The sequence below is a fragment of the Cricetulus griseus genome, chromosome 8 (genome assembly GCF_003668045.3).
Source record: "Cricetulus griseus strain 17A/GY chromosome 8, alternate assembly CriGri-PICRH-1.0, whole genome shotgun sequence".
Lineage (NCBI taxonomy): Eukaryota > Metazoa > Chordata > Mammalia > Rodentia > Cricetidae > Cricetulus > Cricetulus griseus.
In genome coordinates, this window is record NC_048601.1 from 10919966 (window position 1) to 10942888 (window position 22923).

Genomic DNA, 22923 nt, shown 5'->3' on the forward strand with positions numbered 1-22923 from the left:
GTGCCGAAAGGCACTGCGCAGGCTGCCGGAGGAGAAAAAGCGTCGATGATCTTAATGAAGCTATATACCCTATGAACTCAATGTCAACCTGCTAAGCAAGATGAAACCACTGATCCAACAGTGGCACTGTTGTAGTGGAAATAGCCAACTGCTCCTTAATTGAGTTTGAGACTTGCTCCATTGAAGGAGTGCATACCTTTCTGAACCTATATCTGAAGATGTCACAGGCCATAAAGAGAAACTTACTAATGTTATTTAGCTAAATTTGACTCCAAACCACCTTCAAAATATTTAGGTTTATAACCACAGACAACTGCTGTTCTTGGACTTAATCATAGAAGTTCTCTTTCAGGTGACCAACTGTGAATACAGAGATGCTCAAGGTTCTGAGAATAAATGATGATTGGGTGCTCAGCCCTAAACAGGACATAAGTGCATTTATTTACTTATTTTAATTATGTACATCCATGTGTGTGGATATGTGTGCACAGGTAAAAGTGCCCTTGGAGGCCAAAGGCATTGGACTCCCCTGGACCTGGAGTTATGGTCAGTTGTGACCTGACTGTCATAGTTGCTAGGAACTTAACTCAGGTTCTCTGTAATAGTAGGAAGTATTCTTAATTGATGAGTCATCTCTCCTACCCTGAATAGAACATTTATACCATTCCTCTAAAGCTCAGAAAAGATCAGAGAAAAGACACCAGAAAGAAAAAGGTAAGATCTGGAAGAAGTGGGGAAAGTTTGAGAAATATTGTCTTTTCAGGACATGATACAACTATTGCAAATATAATCTATATAGCAGCTGTAATTGGCTGGATCTGACCTGCACAAGAATGGATTTACCACAGTCAATCATGGGTTGGGAAGGAGTTCATCCCCTCCCTGATGAACAACTATTGGCTAATGGTGGATTCTGGGGGAAGGATGGTCATTGTCATCAGTTGTGTACATACTGGTGAGCCTACCAGATTCCAATGAAAGTTCCAAACCAGCGGTCACACGGACATTCCTAGATAAAATTAGTGGGTCACAAAGCCAAACAAAGACATCTATGTGGGAAAATGTTTTGGTGGAAAGGAGATTAGAAAGTGATAAAAATGCATTTTAAACATTATGAACTTGCCAACAAACAGATTTCAATAGAATATGCTAAAACAGACAGAAAACAAGGTGTGGGCTGTAGCTCTGTGACACACTCAGCTGGCATATGCAGTGTGGCCATGGATTTCATCCCCAGCAATAAAAAAATAACACTAAAAATAATAATAATGTCTACTTTACTATTGTTGAATATCTATCAGGTGTTAGGCACTGTGTTTGCAGTTATTATTTAAATGCTTGAAAGAGAGAAATTCTTTTTATTTAGCTGGAGCTGATAGTAAGCCAATGCAGAATACCTGAGTTATGCAAACACTGTCATACTTCTTCATTGGTTGGGAAGCCACCACTGAGTCAACATTCCAAGTGCCTTTCCTCTCACCCTGAGGCTTCTAAGGCTGTCTTGTTGCCACCTATCTTCTTCCTCTCCATGACTAAGCAAATCAAAGCTTGATGCTGGCAGTATGTGGCCAATATTGCTTCTGATTGGTTCCTGATGTACCATATGCCCTGCCAACTATTTTTTAATGCTAGCCTCACCCCATCAGTGTCATTTCTCATGTACAATCAGATAATGGAAGCTCTGAGACATTTCCTTATATAAATCACAGTCACAGAATTAGAAAATGACAAAGAATCAACACCATTTCTTTCTGCCTACATAGACCACTGGTTTGTTCTCACATAGACAAGAGAGAGGTATTTCCAAAACTTGTCTGATAAGAAAAGAAAGAGTTTTATCAAAATTACCCATTCCTGTGTTCCTGCCCCAAGAGATTCTGATTCAACTCCACCTAGTCTATGGCTACAATCATTTCCTTCAAGAAGGTACATCCTACACTTAGATAAGCTTTGGAAACACTAGGCTGGAGCTCCTCTTCCCCAACAACAAGGAATTTAACACAAACTATCAAAGAAAAATAACATCTCCATGTTTTAGAAGGATAAGTTAAGACTGTCACAACACTGGGATTATGGGGAACATTTTTGAGCAGAAAAGGATATATGTTTCAGGTGATAGACTACTTGTTTCTATTCTAGGTGCAATGGCCCAATTCAAAAGTAGAATGGGCTTCTGGTTGGTCTCAAAGCATCATTTATGTGGCAACCATCAAAATGAAGCATAGGTGGGTGGTTGACAGAGTCAGAGGACAGACTGGAAAGCTAAACTAAGAATAATGCCATGAAAGGAGGAAGGGGACCCTGCGTTGATGGTCGTCAGACTCTAAAAACTATTAGCCCAAGTAAGGCTTTAAGATGTGCTTTGCAGAACAATAACCCAGAAGACAAGAACCTAAAGGGAGTTCCATGTGCAGTGTTACCTGGGAGAGGGGCCCCGCCCAGAGCCGTCTACTCTGCCAGTCATGCTGGTCTGCAACGTTCTTTTCCACGAAGGTTTGGCAATTCGGCCTGTCACATGAGTTCTCCCAGCAGCAGCTTCTCCCTCCTGACATTTCTCTCCCACTTCTGATGTTAGCTAGAACTAATCATGTAACATTAGAAAAATGTGTCCAGGAAAAGGCAAGCATCACTTATTAATAGCACACAGCAGGTTTATGAAGCAATTCTCTTTCACATGAAAGACCTTGTGGAGAAAACAGAGAGGGGAAGGAGAAGAAGAAGATAGAAAAGGGATCGTCTCCAGTCTGATCTTTTAATGGGAACTGATTCATTAAATATTTCTGAGACCATCAGAGTCATCAGACTCAATAGAACCTTCTAGATGTTCCTCCTGACTTGTAAATCACCAACGAACAGGAGAAAGCAACAGGGGGTCTGAGATTCACTACCACAGGACATGGCCCAAGCTGGGTTGAACATGTTCCAAGTGGCGAGTCCTGCCAAAGGCTGAAACACCTGCTACAGGTCTCTGCACATGTATTCCCTTAGACAACTGAGAAATGACTCACTGGATAAACCAGTAAGTAAAATAAACTGCCAAGCACAACCTCAGCAGAGGCTGATGAAATAAAACATTTCAATGGATTTAGCCAAATCCTTCCAAATGGTCCACCTGGCGTTGCAGGAAAGGCATGGTGGCAGGAGCCTTAGAGAGAGAAACAAGAGGAGGTTCTTTTCCCCTCTCTTACTCAGAGGCCAGAGCCATCTCCAGTGGCAGCCACACCTCCCACAAGTAGATGACTTCTTAACCTCAGGTGAAGGAAAATAAAGAATAATAACAGCAAAGATAAGCCTCAAAATCACCTAGCACAACTGACTCCGAATGTGAATTCATTTTAGTGACCATGGAAGCTTTTCTCCCATTGTTAATCTGTTTATTTTCATTTCCTTGCAGTGCTTAACATCTGTGTGAAAGTCCCTGACTTCAGAGGTCGGACTCTGCTAACGAGGTGTGTCAACACAATTGGAAGCCCATTTCTAAATGAAAATTGCCCGACAAGGAGAACACAATTGTGTCAGACTAAAGAGAGCATTTGGGAGTCAGCAGGGGTGGGAACCAGTGATTTTTCTTTAAGAAGGAGCCTGGAAGGTTAGCACTGGCTAGGGGAACAAGGGGTTGGCCTCGAGCTATGGGCTAACATGGTAATTCCCCTCCAAATTAGTCATATTTCTCCAGGTTACCTTGGTAGATAGCACATAACGGCTGATATAATCCCTTTCCTAATTGTAAACCAGCACCAACCTAATTATAGTCCCATTTACCCCAGATACTCTAAAATCATAGGCTTTCTATTTGCTAATTCCTCTTATTCATGGTTTTATGACTCCGGAGGAGGCTTTAGGGAGTATGAATTGAAAACCAGTGTGGTGAGTTTGTTCCATAGACATTAACTATGAAAAAGCAGTGGCATGGGGGGGTTGGGGGGGGGGAGGCTGTGTATTTATTTTAGGCTGACTGTAGTCTGGACTGCAGGAGTATTAGAAGCCTTGCCTAGCAAATCAGGGGCCAAAGTCAGAGGTGCAAGGTTGCACAGCAGGGTGACAACCAATGGGCCCTGTTTCCTCCCTAGCACTTGGAGCCACTCTGCATCAACTCTGTGCCCTTTGTTTTAGTTTGTACCTTATCTTTTCCCTAGCTGATATGCAAGATCAAGCAATTTTTGAGTACGGATAAGTCATCTCTCTTAAACAGGGTCTCACTACATAGCCCTGTGCTGCCTGGAACTCACTGCATAGTTCAGGCTGTCCTTGAACTCATGACCCTCCTACCTCAGCCTCATGAGGTAGGCATGTGCCACCCTACCCAGATGATTATATATCATTTTAGGACTAATGCAGGGAGAAATCATACACTGAAGCGTATTGGGTAATGCTAAAGGGTCTCTGGCATTAAGAGCTAATAAGTAAGCCAAGTGATTCAGGTAGAAAAAAGTTCATTCGTTTGCTTTATTTTTTTAAGTCATATTAACTTCACATTCCTTCCATCCATCCTCTCCGGACAGTGCGGATGACTCTAGTCTGTGATAGCAGAAAGAAAACTTAGAAAAGTAAGGAGTGGTGTGTACAAGCAAGTGTGTGTGTGTGTGTGTGCATGTGGAGAGACAGAGAGACAGAGAGAGAGAGAGAGAGAGAGAGAGAGAGAGAGAGAGAGCGCGCATGTTGAAGTTATTTCCAAGACCAAGACAAACTTGGTGTCTTAAGTTTTCCCAAGGCCACAACATAAAAGGAAATCCATGGGGCTGGAGAGCCAAGAAAGTGGTAAAGAGCACTTGCTGCTCCTGCAGAGGACCAGAGTTAGTTCCCAGCACCTATGTAGGACAATTTACAAACACCTGTAAGTCCAGTTCTAGGACGTCTGATGGCCTCTTCTGGCTTCCATGGGCATCTGTACACATGTGGCATATACACATACTGAGACAGATAGAAGGATGGATGGATGGATGGATGGATGGATGGATGGATGGATGGACAGATGATAGATAGATAGATAGATAGATAGATAGATAGATAGATAGATGACAGGTACACAGATAAATACATAGATACAGATATAATTTTAATTAAAAGTTCTAGAGGCCAACATTCAGCGGACATTACCACAGGCCAGGCATTCTCAGTCCTTTGATAACTCACGCCAATTCCACTGTAAAAATGGAGGGATGCCAGGTGAGGGGTGCTCTTGGAGATTTTATCCCTTTTGGTGATATGCAGAGGACTAGACAAGCAATAGATGGTCACCTCTTGCTGGTCAGGTTTGCGCTGCACTGAAGCAACACTGTCTAAACATAGGACTCAACTGAGAACAGCCATGTTATTTCTTTCATTTTCTTGTGCTGCCCTCAGAGCCAGGAAGGGCCCCTACACAACACTAAACCCCATCTGCCATTTCTTACGTCAGGAGAGAGAACAAACTTAATGGTTTTCTATGAAAATTATTGCTTTAAAGCAGGCAGGTTATCTGTATTTTTGTGAGTTTTTTGTTCTGTTTTGTTTTTCCTGATTCCTTATCCAGGTCATGGAACACTGAGAAATTGAATTTAAATTTGAAGGCTGCTTGGTAAATATGGAATCAGAGAAATGGAAATTGTGTAGCCTCAAGAGAGGCTACTCTCATCCAGCTGCAAAGCTTGCTGAGTCACCCCTGTTCAGCAAAGGGTTAGGCCTGCCAATTTAATCGGACATTTGCACTCCCTTGTCAAATGACCCGATTGCTTTGGAATGCCACTCCTTCTCTGAAAGCACATTCATTCTTACCCTACTTTTTATTTTTATGGACTAAAAATACTTCTCTAATTTACCAGCAAGCTCCTGATTTATATTTAATTTCCATGATGGGTTTCCTTGATAACCTCTAGGACAGCCTCTCAGCTAACCAGTTGGTTTTGCCCCTTAGCCTAGAAGAGTCTAGGCCTCATTAAGAGTCTCGATACCATACCTCAGTGTCACACGACTTGTTGCACAATGGTCACAAAGCAAGTGGGAACAGATAAGTAAAACATATGATCCATGCCAAATGAGATCACATGCCTTTGCCTGTGCGTGCGCGCGCACACACACACACACACACACACACACACACACACACACACACACACACACATAAAAAAAATTTAAATAAAAAATATTGTTCTTGCTTTCCTCATTAACTAATCAGGCTAATCTGGAGTGGGGTGGAGAGTGGTCACATGTACAGGCTCTGAGACAAGACCCTTGGGCTCCTACCCACCCAGATACTTGTAAACCATATGGTCCTGAGCAACAGCTTACATTTCCTGGGTGATGGTTCCTTCCTCTATGTTATGTGATGTTAGTAGTTGCTTCTATTTTGTAGTGTTATAATAAGAATCAGATGAATTAATATGTTGAAATAATCCAGGGCAAAATTGATTCCAATGTTATTATACTCTGCTTATTCAGTTGTAGACTATAGTGGGACTAGGGACATAGCTCACTTAGCTGGCACCACAAAGCCCTGCATTCAAGCCCCAGTGCCTTATAAATGAAGTCTGGTGACACATGTCTGTAATCCCACACTCAGAAGGTGAGGGCAAGAGGATCAGGAGTTACAGACCATCCCCAGCTACACAGCGAATTTGAGACTAAGCCTGAAATACAGGAAACCCAGTCACAAACAATCAAAAGAAAACACCTTTAAAATAAATATATAGGGCTCAAAATGCCTCAGTAGTTAAGAGAGCTTGCTGGTCTAACATGAAGACCAGAGTTTACATTCCAGCACTCACATCAGACAGCCCACTGAAACTAATTCATTTCCAAGGGATCTAATTCCCTCCTCTGGCCACTATAGGTATCTGCTCACACCTTTACATATACATTCACAAAGATACACATACATATAAACAATACTTTTATTGAAAATGAAAGTCACCAACAAAACAATAACAAAAAGTAGTTTAGCTTGATTTTTTATTCCATTTCCTGGAAGCACACACAACTTGTCTATGGTCCTTATACAGGTGATCTTAGTCGCCTTACCCTCTGACTATTAATTGTGGGTATGTGCAGTTGTCATTGACTGTAATATGTATTCTTATTTATTTATTCCTATTCATTCACTCACTCAACAAACATTTCTGTGTGTGTGTGTGTGTGTGTGTGTGTGTGTGTGTATTGGGCGCCTGCTCTGTGCTTGCTTTTTACCACTTGGAATATAAAATATAGTAAGATAGAAATATGATATTTGACAACATGAAGCTTGTAGAAGAGGTAACTTACAACATAATAACAAAATGGTCATTAAAATTATGCTGCCACAGGTAAAGTATCTTTCATTCATTTTCTCATTTCACCAACAAAGCAAATCTGGAGGCATCTGCTGTGCTCCTGCTTGATTTCATATATGTAATAAAACAGAATCTCAGTGAACAGGACTTTCAGAGATGATGGAGAAGCAGGGGGCACATGGCTGGTCATGAATCAAGTTCAGTGATGACACAGAACCTGAACTGCAACCACTGCTCAGAATTCTCCCCCCTCCCTCCCTCTCCTTCCTCTCTCTCTCTCTCTCTCTCTCTCTCTCTCTCTCTCTCTCTCTCTCTCTCTCTCTCTCTCCTCGTGCTTTCTACTCTTCTTTTTTGTCATCTCCCTCCTATCTTTTTCTTCCCCCACTCTTGTCCCGTCTTCTTCCTTCTCTGTTTTTTCTTCCCTTTTCTCTTCTCTCTTCCTTGCTTCTGTGAACTCCTTGCGTTTTCCACTGTCTGTCCCTCCTCTCTTCTCTGTCTTTCCTCTTCCTTCCTCTGCTCCCTCTTTCTCATCTGTCACATCTTTCACTCTAATTCTAGACTCACTTCTCCATCACCTGTTAACGATCCACGGAATTCTGGTGACACGCATCTCCTGTTCAACAACGGAAAACAGCTTAAACAAGGCAGTATGGACCCTTCTGGTCCCAGAACTCTGTGCTGTCACCTCTGATGGCTTATCATAGCCAGGCCTGTGGATAAATGTGGCCTCAGCCAGGAGAGGATAAATGATAGATGATTTGGAAGAAATAAATGACAGGGTTGTTAAAATGTTTTAGGGCAAGGGACATTCAAATAAATGCTACCAGGTGATTTATTCTCTAAAAGGTGTTCTGTTCACTGTTGAAACACACCTACATGTCTGCCAGAAATGTGACTGTAAAAAATCTGTGTATAAAAAATTTACACAGCAGCAAGCTGGCCCAAGCCTTTCATTTACTAACACCACCACCTTTAGCTGCAAAGGCAACTTTCTACCTCATTTCACATGGCAGAGCCTGGATGGCCAGAGTACCTAAATTAGGAAGTGCTCAGTGTCTACACCCTTACCTCTGCTGCACATGTTGGTCCTTCAAATCTCCTCTAGCCACCATCTCAGAAGGTGTGTGGGTGTCCTCTCGATTGCCTGCCTCACCCTCACTTAGCTCTCCAATTCTGATCCTCTTCATCCTCCTCAAAATCAAATGTGAAAATCTCCTCCCAGAGAATATCATATACCCACCAATCACTTTTTACTGTCTACCTTTAACCTTCAACCCATAGTCAACCTTCAACATGACTCAGTCATGGCACCTTAGCCAAGGTGTTCTGAGAACTCAGAGTTTAATGTAACGTGTAAGTTCTAACACCTTACCCAGAAAAGAGTGGGAATAAAACTGAGGCAGGGAGGGGAGAAATGAAGCCTAAGAGCATCTGTTACTGAGCTGACACCAGCTTTGCAAGGAAGCCCAGGCAATGGCTCCTATCAAGACAGAGTGGATGTTCTGCTGGCAAAAAGACAGAAGATGCATATCTGGACAAAGTGCCCATTGTCTCTCATTAGTAGAGTGAAGCCCACATGTCCCTCCTGGCTTCCTGTCCCCACTCAGTAGCCAATGGAGAAGATGGCATTAACTCCCCACTCATACTTGCCATCAGCACTGAGCTTCTGTGGTTTTATGGAATTCTGATGCCCAGAACTATACCTCTGGGAAATATTAAAAACACCTGGAAGTGTGAGGAGATGGGTGACGTGCTAAGACCAGAGGCCAGCATGCAGGAGGCACTTGCTAGGTCCAACAGAGATGTAAAATGAGAAAAATGGGTGAGCATCCTATGTAGAGGCCAGAGAGACAAGCTGGTGTGGGATGGCACATGAACTGTGTCTAATAAAGCATACTCAGTGCTACTCAGTTATATTCAAGCCCACCAACAATAAAAGGCTCTGTTACATGATGGGGGAGGTCCTTCTGTGTATATGATTCTCTCATTGGTTGATAAAGTACTGTTGGCCAATAGGAAAGCAAGATAGGTGGGACTAGGTGTCAAGGAGGATTCTGGGAAATGTAGTAAAGATCCAAGCAGGAAGTGACATAGCAGTCAGACTCAGAATATAAACAGGAAATAGCTCTCTCTTGCTCTTCCTCTTCCTCCTGCTCTCTTCTCTATGGAGCCACCATGTGATCCCTGCAAGAGAAGACACCTGCAGCTGGTGTCCGATAAGATGAGTTTTTATGGTTGAAACTTAAGACTGAGCTAGCAAGTAAGAAATCCTAGTCAATTGGCCAGCAGCGTTGTAAACTAGTATAAGACTCTGTGTGTTATTCTGGGCGCCCACGTGGTGGCGGGGCTTGGGCGGATGGAGTAAAGACTTATCGTTACAGTTATATGATTAAGATATCCTCATATCTTCTCCAGAGGAGAGCTGCTTGTCCAGTCTCTCGAGATCCTGCCTGTTTCTTCTTCTGCAACTTAGAAAGGGGTTTATAGCTACGAACCAGACACCTGGGAGGATTGTCTAGGAGTGGAAAGATGTTTTAGGTGACAGTTTCACAGGGTTCAAATCCTGCTCACCTGGTGTAGAAGCTTGGACAGACACTGCATCAATAGAAGTAGGTAGAGATTGAGCTTCCCAGCAGCCTTACAGCAGACAGGAATGAGGGCAGAGCAAACATTGGTCTGTGGCCCCCACTCCAGTGGCCTGTCTCGGCCCCACCTCCCAAAGTATCCATTACTACCAAAAATGCTGCCACCAGCCTGGACGAAACAGCAACACGCGACTGTGTGTATGCCTGTGGGACTATTTGATGTTCAAAATGTTTCAGAGGTCCAACTTCTTTAACATGTCCTTTGGATATATTGAAATACAAATCCCTTTCCTCACTTACCCATTTTAATTGCCCTATGCAGAAATCTGACTGATGGTGTTTCTGCCCTCAAGAGGTCTATCGTGCCCTTGGGAAGGTCTCCAGTCACTTGCCAAGATGGTGCCTACAATAGCCAGCTTAAATTCCCACAGTACACCAAAGGCCCAAGTGAAGACAAGGAATCCCCTTCCTTCGAGACATCCTTCTTTTCTTGGTCAGGAACCCAGGTTCCTGAGAGTCTGCAGAGTCACCTCCCCCAGTCTTTACTGTAACACATCTTCCCTGATGACCTTCTGGTGTGGAAATCCAGCTAGAAATGAGAGCACTAACAGTTTTTTGCTGGGTGGTGGTGGCGCACACCTTTAATCCCAGCACTCGGGAGGCAGAGGCAGGCAGATCTCTGTGAGCTCGAGACCAGCCTGGTCTATAAGAGCTATTTCCAGGATAGCCTCCAAAGCCACAGAGAAACCCTGTCTCAAAAAACCCAAAAAGCAAAAACAAAGATAAAACAAAGCCACACACCCACCTGGGTTCTTGTGGCTTCTGCAGAAGCAGATGGTTTCTGGTGGCCTCCCACGTGTGAAACAAACACTTGGTCACCTGTGCCCCTCTCGAACATCTACCCCAGATGATCTTTCCTCATTTTCCTAGTATTATTCTCACTGTCTCCAGTCTCTGGTGCAGTGTACAAACCCAGTGGCTTCTGGCTTGGAGACCGTCTGTATATGTCATGTACACAGGCACGGGGATATTAAATGTGCAGTGATCCTCTTGTGTCCTCTATCTGCAGAGGGTGAAGGGGCAAGCAGAACAGGGGGAGAGTGGAGACACGAGGAGACTGCCTTCACGCCCTTAAGTTTAGTGTAATGCATACCTTCATTGTCAGCCAACTGCATTTAAAATAACCTAGCAGAGACATCTTTGAGTTGTCTGGTTGTCATTTCTACAGAGATTTACTTTGGCGGGAAGACCCACCCTGTGCATAGTGGTATCATCCAATGGGCTGGCATCCTGAAGTGAATAAAAAGGGAAGAAGGAGAAAGCAAGAATTCACCTCTCTCTGCTTAGTGACTGTAGAAACAATAGGAATAACTACCCCATTCTCCAGCTGTATTCTTCCCCCACCATAACAAACTGTATCCCTTTTACCTCAATGGATCGTTCCTGAATTGCTTCAGTCAGGGATCTTGAAACATCAACAAGAAAAAGTAGCTAATACAAGTGCCAGTCTCTGTGATTCGTTTGGGGATAGAACATTCCTGCTGACTCACTCTATTAGCTAAACGATGGGGGCAGATACACAAATTCCCGAAGCGTCCTTCCTATCCTAATAGATTCTACACCACAGGTCACAGAACCAACAATGGGCCTCTGCCAACATTATAGCCTATCTATCCATCTCAGATATACTTTCAGGAGACTCGACAGGTGACCCCAGCTTGGCTGCATGAACCCACAGGACCCTCTGTGAGTCAGCATTGGCCCAGTTAGACTTGTTCTTCTACCTTCCTCTGTAGACTGTCCCTTTGACCCGAGTGATTTGGCTTCAACCTCACATGAGCTCAGAATTCGTGTTTGTCTGGAGCCTTTTGTACTTACCTTTCACTGCTCTCCAGAAAATAAGTATATGGCCTATACTGGGGTGTATAAAATGATATTTACTGTGTATATTTATGGTGCATCCTTGTGGGATTTCATTAACCTTCTGCCTACAGGGGCTGTAAGAAATGAGAGTCCATAGGTTAGAAGGCTCCTGCCTCCAGGGTTTTGTTGTAGCAGACTGAATGAATGGATAAGGACATCTTTAACACAGAGAGAAACAATGGCGCTCTTCTGCCACACAGGAACATCAGAAGAACATTGAAATGTCACATTCTCCAACCTGTGTACTCCCATGTTCAGGGGCCTGCTTTACACCAATAGAGCATTCATCTTGTCTACTGCATTATTCTGTAAAGAGATATAAGCCTGACTTCCAGAACAGACTTCATGTGACTGAATGAGATGAGAATCTCCTTTTCAGCAGCAACTCCTTTCCCGAACAGCTTGAAAACCAAAGTCCCCCACATAGCATTGGTTCTCACCATGTAGATGCTTTGAAACTTGGGTCCCAGGACACACATCCTTGCTCCTGATGAGACTAATCCAATTGGAAGCATCATTCGACCAAGAGACTGTCTATGGTAGAGGCTTGTGACCAGCTGGGATATTTTGGGGGTTTCTCTGTCCAGAAAGAAAGACAGAAGGTGAGAATTGGGTTGGTACAGAACAACTCAAGCAGGCATAGGCTAATATATAATCCTGTCTATCAGAGTAACCATCATCATAGCAACATCCTATAACTTCAAGTCTACTCAGTGGTCAGAGGGTTGGTTGGTTATTGCTGTTGCTTTCTTTAAACATGTCCTTGTGGTTGAGCAGGAGATGATAGATAGATAGATAGATAGATAGATAGATAGATAGATAGGCCATGAATTAGGCAGCATGTGATGGGATGTTCATATGGAAAGAGCTGGAGAGATGAAAGACATTGGGGAAAATAGTGGAATTGATTTACAATTTAATTCCATTTTAATCAAAAAACTTAAGAGTACAACAAAGATCCTTTAATCAAGAGAGGCTTAGAACTGAATCAGGACGGATGGAAAATGTTGTGATGAGTGGGGAGGCACACAGAAACCTTATCTGCAGCCTCTCTATAGACTGCTGGAAGGAAAGCAACCTGAAGGGCATGCACACAACTTGGAGGAAAAATACATAATAACTATGGCAAAACCCAAAGATGATGGTGACTTTCAGGCATGGCTTGCCAATCTGTGCCAGTTGAGCATGAAGCTGAATATTGAAACTGAGCTCCTGTAGGTCTGGGAAGATGGAGGAGATGGAGCCCTTCTTCTACTACTGTTTGGAAATACACAGTGGTGGGCTGAGTTTACTCTGGAAACAAAGCAACATTCACCAGGAGTGAACCTGGAGCAGTTTCTGCCCCTTGACAGGGCCAGAGTTTGAACAGCTGGTTCTCTCTGCTGGGCTCCAGAAGGGGGTTGTGCTTCTGTTGTCCAAGCACAAAGTGTGATTCATGGACCACACACCAAACCACAATCAGGGCTGTGATGCTGCTACTCAAGGGAGCACAGAATGCATGTGCCATGCATGACTGGAAAGATCACTTTCCAGTGAACACACCCCTGCCAGCAGAGCAATCACGGAAGGACAATAATAACTCAGAGCTCGGGGTCGTCTGGATCTTGACTAGACTACACCAGAGTACCACTGATCTATTGCAGGGAAGAGGTTCTTGGTTTGGCTACAGATGGAGAAAACAGGTAAAGGATTGACTGAGTTTCTATAGATGTTGTCTGTAAAGTATCTCTTTGTAGAAGATAGAGCCATCTTCAATCTTTCTTTCCTTCTTCCTTTCTCCTTTGTGCTGTTTTGTTTTTCCTTAGAACATGCCTTGTGATCCCAAGCTGGCCTCAAACTCATTGTGTGACTGAAAATAACCTTGAATTTCTGATCCCACCTCTAGAGTACTTTATTTATAGGTCACCAGAACAGAGTTTCTGAGTCTTACAAAGTGTACCCAGTGCTGTGCAGCTATGTTCTAGCCCACCAACATTAGAAAGCTCTCTTATATTATTAAGATACCTTCAAATCTTCTCCACAGGAGAGCTACTTGTCCAGTCTCACAAGATCCTACCTGTTTCTTTTTCTGGAACACAGAAAGGAGTTATCACTTGCTGTGACCTGGACACCCAAAGGGGATGATCTAAGAGAGGAAAGACACATTTCAGCTCACAGTTTCACAGGGTTCAGATCCAGCTCACCTGGTCCTAGACGCTTGGGCAGAACACCATGGCAAGAGAACAGATAGTGATAGCGGTTCTCCCAACTTAGAGCAGCCAGGCGAGGTCAAGCAAGGGTCTGTGGACACTGCTCCAGTGGCCTGTCTCAGCCAGGTTGGCCCTGTAGCCTATCATTTCCATCACCATCATAAATAGTGCCACCAGCTGGAATCAAACAGCAACACATGCCTGTGTGTGTATGACTTTGAGGGTATTTCGTGTTCAAAATATTGCAGAGAGCCAACTGCTTGAATTGGTCCTATGGTCATATTGAAATTTGTATCTCTTTCTTCACTCACCTATTCTAGTTTCCCTATGTAGAAACCAAACTGGTGTTTTGCTTTCTTGGGACACCTCAGGTCAAAGTCATGGCTACGGGTGCCTATTTAAGTTCCCACAGCACACCAAAGACAAGGAATCCCCTTCCTTCGGGGCATCCTTCTTTTCCTGGTCAGGAACCCGGGTTCCCGAGAGTCTTCAGAGTCACCTCCCCCATCCTTTACTGTAACTCATATTGACTTATGACCTGCTGGTGTGGAAATCTGGCTAGGAATGGCAGCCACAAAACAAGGCCACTCACCCACCTGGAAATGACTCCCAAGTGTCTGGGTCGAAATCATCACGGCTGCTTAATTGCTTTCAGGAACTCAAAGGGAGTTCCAACCTGATTTGAAACCAAAAATCCACCACCCAGGCCTGTGCAAATGTCCAGTGACAGTGTTTGGATGCTGAAGAGCAAACAGTCATCTATAAAATGTGCTTAGCTGGGGCATTTCAAAGCACGGGTATAGAAAGGTGCCACAGATACCACCCCCCTCCCCCGGCTGACATCAAATCTTGCTTTCTCTCACTTGTAAATACCTTTCTCAATGCCCATACCACCCTTTTTCTTTACCCCACAAACACCCTTAGGAAGGGGAAGTGGAGATTCGCCCTCCTAGCTAAGCTCTTTCTTCTCTACATATGTTCTCACTGTTCTGTAATTGGCTTTCTTAGGCAAAACAGACTTAGTGCTATAAACAGCAATCACCCCTCAAAATAGTGCAGTTCCCTAGACTAATCATGAGATGCCTACTATGCACACCAAGGGACTCACAGTGCTTTCGATAGGATGAGGTGTGCGTCAGAATCCAAAAGAAGTGGCTACTGCATTTGCATATCTAAATAAAACTTTAAAACTGACCTGATGATGTCATATAAAATGCCTTTTTAGGCTCATCATTTTCCAAAGCTTGTAATAGGATTTCACTTCAGTCTCTAGCTCTTTGGTTCAAAACGTAATAGGCCCAAAACAAACTAAGAATATAAGCAATATTTACATCACCGTAGAGAGACTCCCCTCCCAGTTAATTGACCGAGCCAAGAATCCTAATTAGTCCTCCAATCACTTCCCACTGGAAAGTGTCCACTGTACATTAGGACAACCTCATGTTAACTAACATGTGTGTTAAACCTAGGTCTTGTTCACTAGCAAGGAAGTCATTTTTAATGGAAAGAATTCTGTTTTAATGTCCTGTAAATGGGCCATTTATTGGTATACAAGAGGGTCAGGAAAACTAATTAGGGACTGCTTAATCTCGTGTAAGTGATGTGGTTTTCCCAGGTTGGCAGTTGTGATCCAAAATCCCCAAGCAGAAAACTAAGATGCAGATGAATACCAGAGCCCAGAGAGCCTGTGGGATTACTCAAATGTCCCTGAGCTCAACTTAAATACCAGGTTGTGAAAATTGGCTTCAGCAAAACAAGTGTAGGTCATATTTGTCCTTTTGAGTTTTATGGGATCCCAACAGCTAAAAGCCTGCTTAGTTTTTGAGAACGAGGGCTCCCCAGCATTCTTTATGTACTTCGGCATAAATACCAAGAAGCAAGATCTTTCCTCCTAAAAAAAAAAAAAAGCCAAACTTTATCCAGCCTTCATGGATACTAATAATCCCAAATGACTAATCCCTGCTTTCTTCTTGTTTTTGTGTAACACACTTTATCAAACCTTCCTCACCACGAGACCATCCTACCCATTTTTTTTCTTTTCCCCCGGGGCTGTGAGGAAAGGTAGTAATAATTGTGGAATATGATCACAAAGCCCCTGAAGATATGAAAACTAGCTCAAAAACCATTGTACAATTGCTTCAGGCAACTAAGATTTACCCCAGCTATGAACATCCAACATGTAACTTCACTTACATAATGAGCTCACTCTCAGTATTTACCTCAAGATCCCCCTTCTCTCTCCCTCAGGGAGGTTCCGGAGTGTGGGTGAGCCATCCTAAGCTAATATGGGCCAGATGGTAGCCCCTTCAACCTCCCCTAACTCTTCCTGCAAATGGGAAGGGATCTGTTTGCTCCTTAAATCAATCTGTCATGACTGCACTTTCATTGTTTCTATCTAAAGGTATTTCTTTCCCACAATGTATATAATTATACACGTATTTCTTAAGTGATGTGGTCAGGTTCATCCCAGAAACACCCCCACTTCCGGCACCAGTCTCTGTTTCCCTCTGTTGCTGTGAGTGAATAATTTAGCCAAAAACAACTTAGATGAGAGGATTTATTTCACCTTATTGTTGTGGTGTTTCGTGTTCTGACAAATAAAGCTTGCCTGGAGATCACAGGGTAGAGCTAGCCACTAGTTAACCATAGATGTCTGGAGGTCTGCAAGACAGACAGGAAGTGATAAGGCTGGGCGTAGTGAGGATCTTAGTTGGGGTAAGCAGTGACTGTGCCTGGTCCTTTACTTCTCTATCTTTCAGCTTTTACCCTGATATCCGACTCTAGGTTTTTAATATTAAGACTAATTAGGATTGCACTTTACCTTACACTTCCAGGTCACTGTCTGTCACTGAGGGACATCAAGGCAGGACTCAAGGACCCAGAAGACAGAAACCATGGAGGAGCACCACTGGATGGCTTACTCTCTGGCCCATGCTCAGCTAGCTTCCTTCTATAGCCCAGACTACCTATGTAAGACTGGTGCTTCCCACAGTGGCCAGGGCCCCTCCCACATCAGTTATCAACCAATACAATTTCTCAAAGACTTACCATCTGGGCAGTGGCTCAATTGAGGGCCTCTCTTCCCATGTGACTTTAGCCTGTGTCAGGTTGAACAGCCCCTAACCAGCACCCTGAGCATTGTGTCAGGTTGACAGCCCCTAACCAGAACCTGAGCATTGTGTCAGGTTGACCATCCCTAACCAGCACCCTGAGCATTGTGTCAGTTGACAACCCCTAACCAGCAGCTTAGTATTGTATCAGGTTGACAACCCCTAACCAGTGCCCTGAGCATTGTGTCAGGTTGACAATCCCTAACCAGCACCCTGAGCATTGTGTCAGATTGACGATCCCTAACCAGTGCCCTGAGTAGAAAAACAGGTAGAGAAAGAGCTGATGCTTTGCCTGTTTTGGCTGAAGAAGCTCAGGGCTGAGAACACAGCTCACTTGCTGGGAAGACACCAGGCCCAGACCTGTGGCAAGTGTGAAGTAGGTGCTGGCCTGAGCCTATAGGATGCATGTCATGACCTTTGGAGGATAAAATTGGAGAGATGGGCCTGCTCTATTCCTAAGCACTTCCCTATAAAGGGACAGTGTATTATTGGCATTATATAAGATGAGTAATGAACAAATTTGAACTCTAAAATAATCTCATTCAAAAAATCTGAAGCAGGAATTAGAGATCAGTAGGAGGGGTCATGACAGTTCAGCCTTGTTCTCCCTGCTCCCTGCCCTACTGTTCTGAAGAACATAATTGGTTATCTACAAGACAATAAATAGGTTTAATGATTAACCCTTATTGTATATAAAAATCAGTTACTGCTTTTAGATGTAAGACAAATTCGAAAGGTCAAATCATGGAAACTGTAGGATAAGATATAGAATGCTTTTAAACCTCAAAGTACAGAGATTTTCCCTAACAATAAACCCCATAATATAAAGACATGTCATCATATTAAAATAAAAACTGACTTTGGCTTCCAGACACAATAGGCCTGATGTACCTATCCCCTCATGGAGACTGACAGCACACACAAGACCCAAACACAGGTTCAAACCAGACAAAATCCCAGAATTGAAAAGGGAAAGTGGACACAAAAATCGCACTTCACACACACATGCTCCCCCACACACGACTTTGAAAAGGGAAAACACGGGCATCTCATAGATAAGGTACCACAAATGACCCAGTTTATGTGCAAAGCTGCCTAACCTTAAGGTGATCAGAAAAAAAGAAAAGGGGGGATACAAAACCATAAATTAGAACCACAATAAGAAAGTAGTCCATGAACATTTAAATGGAAACATTACAATTTCAGCAAAGTCAAAGTGTTGACTCTTACACACTGCTGGTGACAATCTAAAGACATCCAACCACCTGGCCAGAGTTAGCTTGACGTTTGTTAGGAAGCAGGATTGGGCAGACAGGCCCCACACCCCTAGGACTCTATTCCTAAGCACTTCCTAAATACCTGGGAGAAACTCTAACCTGCAAGGGAAATGATCTTTCACAAGATTGCTCTTCACAGCCGTCAACAGAAAATGACCTCACTGACCCTCTGCAGAGAAATAAACAAACTGCAATATATTTTTGCCAGCTAGTTTTATGTCAACTCGGCACAAGCCAGTTATGTGAGAAAGAGCAAACCTCAGTTAAGAAAATGCCTCCCTCTGTAATAGTGGCCTGTAGGCAAGTCTGTGACATGTTTTCTTGATGGATGATTGATGTGGAATGGTCCAGCCTACTGCGGGTGGTGTCATTCCTAGGCTGGTCATCCTGAGTTGTGTAAGAAAGTAGATAGACTGGGTAAGCTATGAGCAGCAAGCCAGTAAGCAGCACTCCTTCATGGCTTTAGCTCCCGCCTCCAGGTACCTGCCTTGAGTTCCTGCACTGGCTTGTCTTAGTGAGAGTGTGATCAAGACATGGAAGCTGAAACAACACCTTTTCCCCAGGGTTGCTTCCAGTCATGGTATTTATCACCACAACAGAAACCCTACGACAATGTTCACCTGATTAAAATAAAATATAACAGTAAAAATTAATTGGTTACTACCACATAAATCAAATCATGCACCCAACAGTATCGATGGCTGGGGTGGTACTTGAGAGATGTATACTACCTGATAAGTCTCTCGTAACCGGTCACTTCTCACTCTTTCATAGACTCTTTACTGCTCATTTTTCTTATTCTTCTCCATTCAGACGACTTTTACTCACTTTTGTGTGTTACGTATTTCTTAATAATCAAATACCTTCTTAAAGAATCAGAACAAACTTTAAAACTCTTGAAAAAAAAAAAAAAACTCCCAAAAGTCCTCCTCAAAAACTCAGTCTGAATTGTTTTAATTGGGTTGAATCAGTGGAAATCAGTGCCCCTGGGCAGTGTTCTTTCAACACGAGTTAAGTTTAGAATAAAAATAGAAACTGGGCTGGGGAAAGCTCGGTAGTTAAGTCCTTCCAAGTGTGAGGACTGGAGTTGGGATTCCCAGAGCCCATATAAATACCAGATAGGTGGGGCAGCTGCCTGTAATTCCAACCTCACAAGGTAAAACTCTGAGACAAGGAATCCCAGGAGGAAGCAGGCTAGTGAAACCAGCTGCTTTGGTGAGCTCTGGGTCGGTCTGAGCTATCCTGCTTCTCATTGAATAAGGTAGAAGTGCAATTGAGGATGATTTTAGAATCAACCTCCACATATATGTGCACCTACAGGCACTCATACCCACATGCTGTGTGCCTACACACCTGCATACATGCATGCATACTCACCCCACACACATGAACACACACACACACACACACACACACACACACACACACACACACACGGAAGGGACACAGAGGCTGCTCATGAGCAAGTTCAAGTGCAGAGATTTTAGGATCAAACACATGCTCCATCAGGAGCTTCCTTACCACCATGTCCCTAATACCTCACTTAGGTTGCCGTACATAGTATGTGTTCAGTAATTACTTGCTGAGTGAATTGATGAGAGAGACAAACCATGGGAATATAAACTAGACTCTTAAATTCCGTTTGGATAACATTTGTGGGCTGAGAGTTGAGGCTGGACTACTAGCAGTTCATCCATATTCTAGCACATGGGAGAAGGGATAGAGAACTAAAACAAGTTTCCTCTAAAGAAATGGAACATTTTCATTGCATTACCTTGGCAAGGATTTAGTCCTGGACCATGCATAGCTGCAAGGGAAGCTGGAAAAAATAATTACATCTTTAGGTAGCCATGAGTCCTTTTAGAATGCTGGGAAATTTTCTGTTTCTAACAGAGAAGAAAGGCAGTAACACAAAACTACAAACAGAAATGTCTTCTCTTCCACACACCTCAACCCAGTTGTGTTCTCCTTACTATCTCCCTAAAGATACTCTATATCATGCATTTGCTATTTACGATTTTTCATGAAAATTATTAACTCTGGATTTTAATCTTTCAATGCATGATATGTTTCTGGAATTTTGCATCATCCTGAAGGATTTTTTTCCCATTAAACATTTTGGAACTTTGTTTTCCTTGTTAATACATTCGTCTACTTCACTGAATTTAGCTGCTACTGGACAGTGCTCATCATGTGGGTGTTATACAAGCTGCTTATTAATTGCTTCCAAGGTGTGTGTGTGTGTGTGTGTGTGTGTGTGTGTGTGTGTGTGTGTGTGTGTGTGTGTGTTTAATCTTGAGTTCAGAAAACAGAGAAGTCCAGGACAAAGGGAACCTTGCTCTGAGCTGAGATCTGTAAAGAAACAGCAGATTTTCGAGAAGGAAAAGTTATTTTTAAACCCCTTTATAGACATTTCTTCCTATTAAATGTCCTTTTCCACCAAAGTGTTTATCCTTCCTTGCTTTGCATTTTCTCTCTACATTTCATGATTACTCCAGAGAATGAATGTGTGTGGCCAGCCATGGTAGTAGCAATCCACAATTCAAACCTGTTTCCCTCATCACCCACAACTCCTGTGCCCCCATCTTCCTTCCTCTTTTATTTGTGTGTGTGTGTGTGTGTGTGTGTGTGTGTGTGTGTGTGTGTGTGTGTCTTCTCACACAGCAAATCCCACCACCATTGACTTTTCCTATTCCTTGCCTCCACACTGCATTGTGCTTCTTGTTTTGTAAGATTGGGACATAGCTGAAATCATGGTTAAAATTTTTGGAAAGCTTTCTCTGAAAGTTTGATTGATCTGTGTCCTTCAAGCCTCTGTGACAGGGTACTTTCTGCACAGGAAGTGGGGGTGGGGGTGGGCAGGGATACATGGGGGGCATGGCCTTGTTTCCTGTTTCAAATATAAAGAAACCTATAGCTGACATTCTCCTTTGTGTACAGGTTCTGAAGCTCCCTCTTGCATCTCCTCCAAGCTGGGATAAGCACTGATTGACTCAGGGACTTCACGTGTTTCAGCCACTTTCACACTTTCCATCTCAAGCTTGAATACAGTTGACAGAGGGAGCACTAATTAGTTAATCGTATTTAATTTTGCATATCCGGAGAAGGGCTTTGTGGATATTAATGCAAATGTATGTAAATGTATGTAAAGGTAACCAAATTAATACTGCTGGGGTACTTCTTTTAAAGGAATCAGAGCCTGTTCTGGGTAGAAACAGGTTAAAATACCCACATGCCTGTGGGAACAGCTTTCTTCCACCCCAGTTCACTCTGCTCTGCCTTACTGGGCTGGGCACTCTGGTGATCCTAGCATGTAGGAAGATTGCCATGAGTTTGATGGGCCCCTAGGTTTTAGTGACACCCCTGAAAATAATCATTGTTTTCCATCTTTTATAGAGAGCTGTTAAAAGAATTCCATACATGTATAAGACCAAGCAAATGAAGAAAGGAGGAGGAGGAGGAGGAGGAGGAGGAGGAGGAGGAGGAGGAGGAGAAGAAGAAGAAGAAGAAGAAGAAGAAGAAGAAGAAGAAGAAGAAGAAGAAGAAGAAGAAGCTATCAATTTGAGAGTGGGGGTATAGAAGGGGTGGGTGAGAGGGAGGAGAGGAAAGGAAGAAAGTGATGTAATTCTATTTCAATTAAAAACATTGTTTTTTTTTTTAAAGAATCAGGATGTTTTAAAAATATGAAGACACTAAGCCCACAATATTTTTAAAGGAATAAATTAGTGAAAAGAGGGCAGGCTCCTTACTCAGAATCACAGCATAGCTTGAAACACAGGAGAGTGATCCACAGGCCGTCATTGCAGAATTCACTTCCTCCCCCGGGAATTTGATCAGTCTGATTTTTGCAGACCTGAAATACTCCAGGTTATGTGCACTGGGCCTTCCTGGCCACAGCCTATACCAGATCTACATCCTAAATTCTCAGACTCCATTGCCTTTGAATATTTTCACAACAAAGAGGGACATCAAGTAGTATAAACCAAATAATGCAGCTTCTGAGACCTCAAAATGCAGCTTGGATAATTTATGATTTGTATGGTAATTTATTTAAACATCCTTCCTGCTAGACAAATAAATTGTTTTCAGAGTGGTTTCTATTACAAAAAATAATACGGTGTGCTTATATAAGCATGTATGTTTATCTTAAAAAAATTTTTTTTTAAACTGGGAGCAAAATATCCTGGGGAATAGTGGAAGTTTGAGAGACTGGTCCGGGCAGATGGCACCACACTTCTACAGGCTTGCATAGCACTTAATATCCCTTCCACACGGATGCACTTTGCTTGCTCTGAAAACTTAATTAATGTTGTTGATCAATTAATTGCAAGCAAGAGGGGAGGCAAAAAGCCTTGAGAATGTCTGAAATGCTGTTCTAGTATGCCACATTTACATATTACTCACACAGCAGGCACAGTTGAGGTGCCTCGAGTAATATTTGAGAACACAGTTATGTACATTGAAAGAAAAAAAATTTAAAGGGCTTTATAGGTCAAGAGGAGGCTATTAAACAGATTTCACAGATTACTAAGTGACAGCGTTAGGAGTAGCAGATGTGTATTGGACTTACGTGGAACTTTTTATTTAATGTAATT

General features: G+C 43.0%; 2 long non-coding RNA genes across 6 annotated transcripts; one reads left to right on the top strand and one right to left on the bottom strand.

Moving 5' to 3' along the window:
* Positions 1 to 9374: 9374 nt before the first annotated feature.
* LOC118239266 lies at positions 9375 to 16890 on the bottom strand. 4 transcript variants are annotated; one of them, XR_004771074.1, is made up of 6 exons: positions 16763 to 16890; positions 16508 to 16602; positions 13936 to 15832; positions 12193 to 12331; positions 11708 to 11826; positions 9375 to 11119 (listed from the first exon to the last, which is right to left on the bottom strand). It is a non-coding gene; the product is annotated as an uncharacterized LOC118239266 (long non-coding RNA). The 4 variants fall into 4 exon arrangements; XR_004771076.1 differs by having other exon boundaries at positions 9375 to 10892; positions 10983 to 11119; positions 11708 to 12331; XR_004771075.1 differs by having other exon boundaries at positions 9375 to 10418; positions 10635 to 11119; positions 11708 to 12331.
* LOC103163375 lies at positions 12587 to 21783 on the top strand. Of its 2 annotated transcripts, XR_003487786.2 has the most exons (4): positions 12587 to 13434; positions 16776 to 16911; positions 21269 to 21408; positions 21725 to 21783. It is a non-coding gene; the product is annotated as an uncharacterized LOC103163375 (long non-coding RNA). The 2 variants fall into 2 exon arrangements; XR_003487787.2 differs by lacking the exon at positions 16776 to 16911 and having other exon boundaries at positions 13120 to 13434.
* The last annotated feature ends 1140 nt before the right edge of the window (positions 21784 to 22923 follow it).